Source organism: Zalophus californianus, chromosome 14 (assembly GCF_009762305.2).
Source record: "Zalophus californianus isolate mZalCal1 chromosome 14, mZalCal1.pri.v2, whole genome shotgun sequence".
NCBI classification, from domain to species: Eukaryota; Metazoa; Chordata; class Mammalia; order Carnivora; family Otariidae; genus Zalophus; species Zalophus californianus.
In genome coordinates this window covers 183,542-193,950 of record NC_045608.1, presented here as the reverse complement: position 1 = coordinate 193,950, position 10,409 = coordinate 183,542, and the positions used below count along the sequence as shown (strand labels likewise).

Below are 10,409 nucleotides of genomic sequence, written 5' to 3'. Positions count from 1 at the left end.
AGTAAAGACCCACTTCTTGGAGATGTGGATCTCCTGGCAGCCCCAGGGAACTTGGACTTGTCCCTGCATAGGGCCTCCGTCCACATGCTCCTTGTTCTGCACCTTGGTATGGATGGACATGATTTGGCCTATGTGGGCCCTGGCCACTGTGCCCTGAGGTTTTCCAAGGCCACCCCACATGCCTGTTTGGAGCCAAACTGGGGATAGCATGAGGTCAGACATGAATGTCCACCAGAAAGGGCTATGTCCAAGGTCCTGTAAGGCAACCCATATAAGCAACAGGCTGCATACACTACCGAGGAGGCCACTGTTTGCCACCGTTGCACATCAGACCCTCCATGGGGAGACAGCACGGTTGGCTTCATTGGCTGCAGTCCAGTACTTTTGTAGAAAGGTGAGATATCACCAGAAATAATGTATAAAACATAATGTACAGCTTAACAAATTATTGAAAGGTACCGATGTAACCACCACTCAGGTCAGTAAGCAGAACACTGCCAGGTCCCTGCGAGCTCTCTGTGTGATCCCCCCTTCCCCCACCCAAAGGCAATCTTCTCTTTACTTTAATGGGAGTAACTTACCCTGCTGGTTACTTGACAAAGTAACTGTTGTTATTTGTCAACTGTTTGTGTTTCTAATCACTATAGTTTAGGTGTGTGTGTTTGTGAACTTTATAAAGAGGGGTTCATAATTTATATATTGTGATTTGCTTCTCAAAATTACTTTTAAAATTTATGCATTTTGCATATTACTCTAGTAGTTTGTTTCATTGTACAAGTCAGTACTCCCCAATTTATCTCTTCTATTATTGAGGGCTTCTTGGGTTGTTTGCATTTTGGGGCTGTTACAACCAGTGTTACTATTGTCCCTGCATCCTGGTACAGACTGGCCAGATTTCCTGTGGTATATATCTAGGACTGGAACTGCTGGGTCAGAGGACAATATACCTCTTCCTTATTAGATAATGCCAAAGTGTCTTCCAGAGTGCTTTTACTGACTTACATTCTCACAAACACCATAAGTGGGTTCTCCTCGCTCCCCATACGTACTAATGCCCAATACAGTTAGGCATCATAATATTGACCTATCAGAAGAGTGTGCACTGGGAGCTTGCTGTGGTTTAAAATTGCATTTCTCTGATTACTGATGAGATTGAGCACCTTTCTGTATGTTTATTGGCCATTTAGATATCCTCATTTGTGAAGTGCCTCTTGAAGATTTTTGCTCATTTATGTTTTGGATTCTCTTTTTCTTATTGATTGGTAGATGTTATATATTTCAGATACAAATTCTTTGCTAATTATTTTCACTGCAAATATTTTCTCCCACATGCGGCATACTTTTTCCCTTAATGACCTCTTTTAATGAATGGAAATTCTTCATTTTAGTGTGGTCAGATTTACCAGTCTTTCCCTTCATAGTTGACCTGTTTAAGAAATTGTTCCCTACCAGGCGCCTGGGTGGCTCAGTTGTTAAATGTCTGCCTTCGGCTCAGGTCACGATCCCAGGGTCCTGGGATCAAGCCCTGCATCGGGCTCCCTGCTCAACGGGAAGCCTGCTTCTCCCTCTCCCTGTACTGTTCCCTCTGCTTGTGTTCCTGCTCTCCCTATCTCTCTCTCTCTGTCAAATAAATAAATAAAATCTTTTTTTTTTTATTTGACAGAGACACAGTGAGAGAGGGAACACAAGCAGGGGGAGTGGGAGAGGGAGAAGCAGGCTCCCCACTGAGCAGGGAGCCCAATGTGGGGCTCGATCACAGGACCCTGGGATCATGACCTGAGCCGAAGGCAGACGCCCAACGACTGAGCCACCCACGCGCCCCTAAACAAAATCTTTAAAAAAAAAAAAAAAATTGTTCCCTACCATGAGGTCATAATGAAGGCATTTTCCTATATTTTCTCTTTAAAAAGTCCAGTCATTTTGCCATTCACCTTTAGATCCATTGTCCACTTTTAATTGATTTTTGTGTGTTGTGTGTTACTGGTCAGTTTTGATTTCTTCTGTGAGGAGATCCAGTTATCATGGCACTACATACTGACATGTCTGTTCTATCCTTGTTACAATGTCATAAGTTTGTCATAACTTAAATGTCCATATTTGTATATGTTTCTGAGTTCTCTATTCTTTATTGCTCTCCTACCCTTGCATACATCTGTACAGCCTTAGTTATGGACTTAATGGATAACATTTTACTCTATTTACTTCATCCCATGCCCCCTTTTTTTGCTGAATAATTTAAAAGTAAATTACAAACATCTCAACGTTTCACTGAACAGTACTTCATCATGTGTAAATTATAGGGACATTTTCTACATGATCAAAATAGCATTTTTCATACCAAAATAACAGTTTTGTCAGTTTTGTTTCCGTTTTCACAGTTTCTAGTGTGGTCTATAGGGTCAGATCTATGCATGCACAACTCAGGGATGAGCTCAGGATTTCATACACAACTTTATGGGAGCACTTTCTTGAGCTCCGTTTGCTACCTTTGTGGCTCTCAGGGCCCCTCTTTCAGGTCTTCTGGGTAGAAAGGCAGACCTTTAGTTTCCCCTCTGCTCTCTATTTCCTGCAACTGTGTCTGCCTCTGTAGCTAAGCAACAAGGAGACAGAGAGAAAAAGAAGTAAATGGGTATTATTCCTGTGCTGTAGGGAACATTGATTTTTCTTTTCTTTTTTAAGATTTTATTTATTTGAGAGAGCAGGCATGCCCCTGGGGGAGGGGCAGGGGGAGGGGGGAAGGGAGCCTGATGTGGGACTCGATCCCAGGATTCCAAGATCACAACCTGAACCAAAGGCAGACGCTTAACCAACTGAGCCACCCAGGTGTCCCAAGATGAGCAAATTTGAAGGGGAGGAGATTATATCAATTTGTGACTTACTGACTTTTGGATCTTTGTGGGATGCTTGACTATATCAATTCATTAGGCAATTGAGTATCATACTCTGGAGCTTAACAAAGAGATCACTGTGCTTCTCAAATTTTAGTCATGTGGAGAGATTTTTCTTTTTTTTTTAGATTTATTTATTTTAGAGAGTGTGTGCACATAAATGGGGAGGGGGAGAGGGAGAGGGAGAGAAATCCTCAAGCAGATTCCCCACTGAGCGCAGAGCCTGATGCAGGGCTCATTCCCAGGACCCAGAGATCATGACTGAGCTGAAACCAAGAGCTGGCTGCTTACTGACAAGGCACCCAGGTGCCCCTAAAGATTTTATTTTATTTATTTTATTTATTTATTTTTTAAAAAGATTTTATTTATTTATTTGATAGCACAATTTATTTGATAGAGGCAGAGAGGCAGACAGAGGGAGAAGGAGAAGCACGCTCCCTGCCGAGCAGGGAGCCTGATGCGGGGCTCGATCCCAGAACCCTGGGATCATGACCTGAGCCGAAGGCAGCTGCCCAACTGACTGAGCCACCTGGGCGCCCCAAGATTTTATTTTTTATAAGTAATCTCTACACCCAACATGCAGGTCAAACTAACAATCCTGACATCATGAGTTGCATGCTCCACCGACTGAGCCAGCCAGGCAACCCATACTGTTGAATTTATTCTTAAGCAACTTTCCCTAGTTTCTTATAGATTATATTGCTTTTCTATAGGAATGCTAATGAATTTGTATATTATATCTCTGTCTTTATTGTACTAATAAAAATACCCGAAACCTTTCTAGATTGATTCTTCCCTGCAAATACAGTAATGATTTTTTTAAATTGATAAACTTTTTAAAAGCAGTTTTTGTTTCACAGCAAAATCGAGTGGGAAGTACAGAGAGTTCCTGCGTACCCCAGGCCTCACCACAGCCTACCCCACTGTGGACATCCCACACCACAATGCCACATCATAGTATATTTGTCACAATTGACGAACCTAGACTGACGCATCATTACCCAGAGTCCATAGTCTGCATCAGGTTTTGCTTTTTGTGTTCTATGTACATTCTGTGGGTTTTGGCAAATATATAGTGAATGACATGTATCCACCATTACCGTATCATACAGAATAGTTTTACTGTCCTAAAAATCCTTCATGCTCTGCCTCTCCCCTCTTACCCCTGATCTTTTTATTGTCTCCCTTGTTTTGCCTTTTCCAGAATGTTATATAGTTGGAATCATACAGTAGTTAGCCTTTTCAGATTGGCTCTTTCACTTAATATTGTGCATTTAAGGTTCCTTTATATCTTCCAATGGGTCAACAGCTTTTTTTTTTATAGAAACTTTTTTTTTTTTTTTAAGATTTTATTTATCGAGAGCACAAGCACGGGGAGCAGCAGAGGGAGAGGGAGAAGCAGGCTCTGCACTGAGCAGGGAGCCTCATGTGGGACTCGATCCCAGGACCCTGAGCCACCTATGCGCCCAACAGCTGTTTCTTTTTAGTGCTAAATAAAATTCTATTGTCTGGATGAACTACAGTTTACTTTTGCATTCTCCTACTGGAGGGTATCTTGGTTGCTTCCAAGTTTTGGCAGTTATAAAGAAAGCTGCTATAAACATCCATATGCAGGCTTTTGTGTGAGCATAAGTTTTGAATTAATTTGGGTAAATACCAAAGAGTGCAATTGTTGAACTGTGTGGTAAGAAAATGTTAGGAGACATCCAAACTGGGCGCCTGGGTGGCTCAGTTGGTTAAGCATCTTCCTTCCGCTCAGGTCATGATCCTAGGGTCCTGGGATTGAGTCCTGCATTGGGCTCCCTCATCCGCTGGGACTCTGCTTCTCCTTCTGCCCCTCCCCCACTTGTTCTCTCTTACTCTCTCTCAAGTAAATAAATAAATAAAATCTTTAAAAGAAACCGCCAAACTATTTTCCAAAGTGCTTCTACCATTTTAAATTCCCACCAGCAATGAATGATAATAGTTCCTATTTCTCTGCATCCTTGCCAGCATTTGATGGTGTTAGTGGATTGAATTTTGGCCATTCTAATAAGTGTGTAGTGGTATTTCATTTTAATTTAGAATTCTCTCATGACATGTAATGTTGAATATCTTCCCATATTCTTGCCATCTGTATATCTTCTTTGGTGACGTGTCTGTTCGGGTCTTTTGCCCATTTTTAAATTGTATTGTTCATTTTCTTAGTGTTGAGTTTTAAGAGTTCTTTGTATATTTTGGATATCAGATCTTAACAGATATGTCTTTTGCACATATTTTCTCCCAGTTTATGGCCTGTCTTCTCATTCTCTTGATGTTGGCTTTTGCAGAGCAGAGGTTTTTTATTTTAATAAGTCCAATTTATCAATTACTCTCCTGGATCATGACTTTGGTTGTTGTATCTAAAAAGTCATTGCCATACCTAAGGTCATCTAGGTTCCCCCTATGTTATCTTCTAGGAATTTTATAGTTTTCTGTTTTACGTTTAGGTCTATGATCCATTTTGAGTTAATTTTAGTCAAGAGTGTAAGGTCTGTGTCTAAATTCATTTTTATGCATATGGATGCATAGTTGTTCTAAGACCATTTGTTGAAAAGATGTCTTTACTCCTTTGTGTTGTTTTTGTTCCTTTGTCAAAGATCAGTTGAGTATAAGTATGCAACTCTATTTCTGAGCTCTCTACTCTATTCCATTGATCTACTTGTCTCGTCTTTCACCAGTACCACACTGTCTTCATTACTATAAGTTTATAGTGAGTCTTGAAGTCAGGTAGTGTCAGTCCTCTGGCTTTGTTCTTTTCCTTCAATATCCTGGTATTCTAGGTCTTTTGCTTCTTGATATAAACTTTAGAATCAGTTTGTTGAGATCTATAAAATTACTTTCTGGGATTTCATTGTATCTGTAGATCTTGACAATATTGACAGAATTATCAAGACGTCTTGACAATATTGAATCCTCCTATGAACATGGAATTTCTGTCTCTCCATTTAGTTCTTTCTTCATATCTTTGATCACTTTTGTAGTTTTCCTCATACCAGATTTATCTGGTACATGTTTTGTTAGATTTATACCTAAGTAATTCCATTTTTTGTGTGCTAATGTAAGCAGTAATGTTTCAGTTTCAACCTCCATTTGTTCATTGCTTATATATGGGAAAGACTGACTTTTATACATTATTTTATACATTAATTTTATATTCTGCAATTTTGTTATAATCACTTATTCCAGTTTTTTGGCAAAATTTTTCAGATTCTCTGCATAGATAATAGTGTCATCTGCCAGTAGTAAGTTTTATTTCTTCCTTGCCAATCTGTGTACCTTTTATTTACTTTTTTTCTCTTATTGCATTAGCTAAGAATTCCATTATAGCATTGAAAAGTAGTTCTGGGGCGCCTGGGTGGTTCAGTCATTAAGCGTCTGCCTTCAGCTCAGGTCATGATCCCAGGGTCCTGGGATCGAGCCCCACATCGGGCTCCCTGTTCGGTGGGAAGCCTGCTTCTCCCTCTGCCATTCCCCCTGCTTCTCTCTCTGTAAAATAAATAAACAAAATCTTAAAAAAGAAAGTTCTGAGCAGCGCCTGGGTGGCTCAGTTGTTAGGCATCTGACTCTTGGTTTCAGCTCAAGTCTGATCTCAGGGTTGTGAGATTGAGCCCTATGTCAGGCTCTGTGCTCAGTGCAGGAGTTGGCTTGAATTTCTCTCTCCCTCTGCCCCTCCCCCCTGCACTTTTTCTCTCTCACTGAAATAAATAAATAGGTCTTAAAAAAAAAAAGCAGTGCTGAGAAGGGACATCCTTGCAGTGTTCTCGGTTTTAGCAGGAGAGCTTCAAATTTCTCACCATTAATATGATGTTAGCTATAGGTTTTTTGATTTTTTTTTTTTTTTAAGATTTTATTTATTTGACAGATAGAGAGACAGCACAAGCAGGCAGAGTGGCAGGCAGAGGGAGAGGGAGAAGCAGGCTCTCAGCCAAGCAGGGAGTGGACGTGGGGCTTGATCCCAGGACCCTGGAATCATGACCTGAGCCGAAGGCAGCCGCTTAACCGACTGAGCCACCCAGGTGCCCTAGGTTTTTTGATGTTCTTTACAACTTGAGGAAATTCCACTCTATTCCTAGTATGTTGAGTTTTTTCTTGAATGGATGTTGGATCTTGCAGGGCATGTCTACTGGTAATATGTTTCCTTAGTTTTTGTCTGAGAAAATCTTTATTTCTCCTTCACCTTTGAAGTATAGTTTTGCAGGGTACACGATTCTAGGTTGGTGGGTTTTTTTCTCTCAACTCTATACCACATTAAGTACTATCTCAATGATCTTAAGTAACATTGGTGATAGAGAATATTTGTTTTTTTTTTCTTCATAAGAAGAGAGTGAGTGCATCTAAAAGTCTTGCTTTGAGTATATTGCTGATTTGTCATAGGAACCCTTCTTTACATTAAGAACTGAATCCTTGTGGGCACCTAGGTAGCTGAGTTGGTTAAGTGTCCGACTCTTGGTTTTGGTTAAGGTTGTCATCTCAGGGTCGTGAGATTGAGCCCTGTGTTGGGCTCCATGCCCAGTGTGGAGTCTACTTGAGATTCTCTCTTCCTCTCCCTCTGCCCCTCCCTCCACTCACATATGCTCTCTCTAAAACAAATAAATCTTTAAAAGAAAAAAAAAAAAAGAATGAATCCTTGTATTCCTCTAGGCTTTTAATAAGTATAAGTGCTAAGTTTATATCAGATCCATTTGACATTTACTAAAAAGAGTATGGGCATATAGGTGATAGAAAGAGGGGAAGTGACTTCGAGGGAATGAAGGGGGGTGAGGAATATATAATTAGCATTCTATTCATATTTTGAACCTGGTTTTCTTGGTTGTGCCTTTTAATCGCAGTGGTCTGTGAAACCATATGGCAGGTAGTATACTAAATCTTTGCAGTCAACCCCAGTTGCTTTTTCTAATATCATTAAATATCTATGTTCACCTGATATATCTTGCTGTATTTCCATTCTCAACTAATTTCTGCAGTGAAGCCTTTCTAGATGAAGCTTTTCTTTACCAATTCCAGTGGATTTTTAGTTCTCATTTCTGATCTCATAGTTTTTACTCTAAATATAATGAGCTTATCTTGTTTTTTTTTTTAAGATTTTTTTATTTATTTGAGAGAGAGAAAGAGAGAGAGAGCACATGAGACGGGGGAAGGGTCAGAGGGAGAAGCAGACTCCCCGCCGAGCAGGGAGCCCGATGCGGGACTCGATCCTGGGACTCCAGGACCATGACCCGAGCCGAAGGCCGTCACCCAACCAGCTGAGCCACCAGGCGCCCGAGCTTATCTTGTTTCTTATATCATTGTTTTCTTGTCTGTCCTCTTTATCTCCCTGTTTATGTTCTCAGCTCATGAAGATTAACTATTCCGTTTATATCCCCAGGGCTCTTACTGAGTTGCTCAGTAGATATGGAATTGGTTTATAGAAGAGCCAGGAAAGTAATTTAAGATTTTCCTTTATTGAGACCATTTTCTTAACTATTGTTTTACTGCCTCCCCACCCTAATCTTCCATTTTAATGTGCCTACCATATAGGTATAGATCCTGATTCTTTGTTCAGATATCTATTAAAGAAATAGGTCTGGGGCACCTGGGTGGCTCAGTTGGTTAAGTATTGGCCTTTGGCTCAGGTCATGATCTGGGCTCCTGGAATCAAGCCCAATGTTGGGCTCCATGCTCAGCGGGGAGCCTGCTTCTCCCTCTGCCCCCACCACCCCAGCTTGTGTGGAGGCATGCTCTCTCTCAAATAAATAAATAAAATCTTTTTTTTAAAGATTTTATTTATTTATTTGAGGGAGAGAGAATGAGAGATAGAGAGCACGAGAGGGAAGAGGGTCAGAGGGAGAAGCAGACTCCCTGCTGAGCAGGGAGCCCGATGCGGGACTCGATCCCGGGACTCCAGGATCATGACCTGAGCCGAAGGCAATCGCTTAACCAACTGAGCCACCCAGGCGCCCCAATAAATAAAATCTTGAAAAAAAAAGAGGTTTATATACTTTTTCCTAGAAGCTTAAGGTCAGTGATAATAAATAAAAGATAGCATTCCCCCATACAAAATAAATGTCAAAATGTGTTATAAAGAAAAATGAATTTTTTAGTGTTATTTGGAAATAATTTTAAACTTCCAGAAAACTTTCAAGAATAGTACAAAAATACCTATAAGCTCTTTATTCAAATTCATCTATTGCTAATATTTTGCCTCATTCATTTTATCATTTGGTGTATGATTTTTTTCTGAAAGATCAGAGAATAAATTGGATACATTATGGTGTTTTACCCCTATGTATTCCTAAGAATTAGGATATGAGTGAATATATTTCTTAAAAAGTCTTCATATTATTATACTGTTTTGTTCCCCCCAAAATGATAAAGTACCTTCCTAAAATGTAGCCTGGAGAAAATCAGGGCTGATGTTTGTTAAAAGCATCTGATAGGGCGCCTGGGTGGCTCAGTTGGTTAAGCATACGACTCTTGGTTTTGGCTCAGGTCATGATCTCAGGGTTGTGAGATTAAGCTGTGGGTCAGGCTCCACACTCAGCGGTGAGTTTGCTTCAGATTTTCTCCCTCTCCCTTTGCCCCTCCTGCTTGTGCACTCTTGCTCTCTAATAAATACACCTGGGGGGGAGAAAAGCATGTTATACCAAAGTTGAGCTTCAGTTATCAATTTGGAAAGTAGAGTTAGAGTGAGGATCATAGACAGTCATTTTCATGGATACCTATTTAAAATAAGTCACTGTCAGGTGTTCCAAAGGCATTAAGTGAACAGAGTCTGAGGTCTTTGTGGGACCTGAGGGACATTTGTAGTTTATTAGCAGCATTATGAAATTGTCTTTTTCAAGTCCTTTTTGCCTCAGATAAAGTTTAAGTAGAGCTGAGAAAGACGAAAACGTATCCTTCCCAAGTATTTATCTTCCTGACCGTTTTTTTTTTAAGATTTTATTTATTTATTTGTCAGAGAGTGAAGAGTGAGTGAGCCTCAGCAGGGGGAAGGTCAGAGGGAGAAGCAGGCTCCCAAGGAGCAGGGAGCCCGACGCGGGGCGCGGTCCCAGGAGCTGGGACCCTGGCCTGAGCCGAAGGCAGACGCCCAACGCCTGAGCCCCCTGGGCGTCCTCCTGTTTCTTCCCTCACCGTCAGTTACTTCTATTTAGTCTTCCCTTTTTACCGACATCCCTCTTCTGAATTTCTGGGCATACTGCTCAGATTTCAGTCTACATGAGAACTATGAAAGCCATGTAGTGTTGAGCTGTTTGTTTGCTTTATCTCTCATTGAAAAAGTGAGGAGTGGCTTTACTATCAATACAGGGGAAAAAAAATTTGCTTTGTTTTTTTATTTTCAGAGTCAAATGGTGAGATCAAAGAGTTTTCTCCAAAAAATGTCACATATGAAGACAGCTCATCCCAGTATTTGGTAGTGGAAAGAATTCTAAACCAAGACCCTGAATATTCCAGTTTTAAAGGAGGCTGGAAATGCGAGGAAGATACCCAGATGCAAGGAAATCAGGGATGTATCAGGCAAGT

At 40.7% G+C, this 10,409-nt stretch overlaps 1 non-coding gene across 1 annotated transcript; it reads right to left on the bottom strand.

The window, feature by feature from the left end:
* Window positions 1-239: 239 nt before the first annotated feature.
* On the bottom strand, window positions 240-374 carry LOC113913407. The gene has a single exon (XR_003517194.1). It is a non-coding gene; the product is annotated as a small nucleolar RNA SNORA70 (small nucleolar RNA).
* Between the last annotated feature and the right edge of the window lie 10,035 nt (window positions 375-10,409).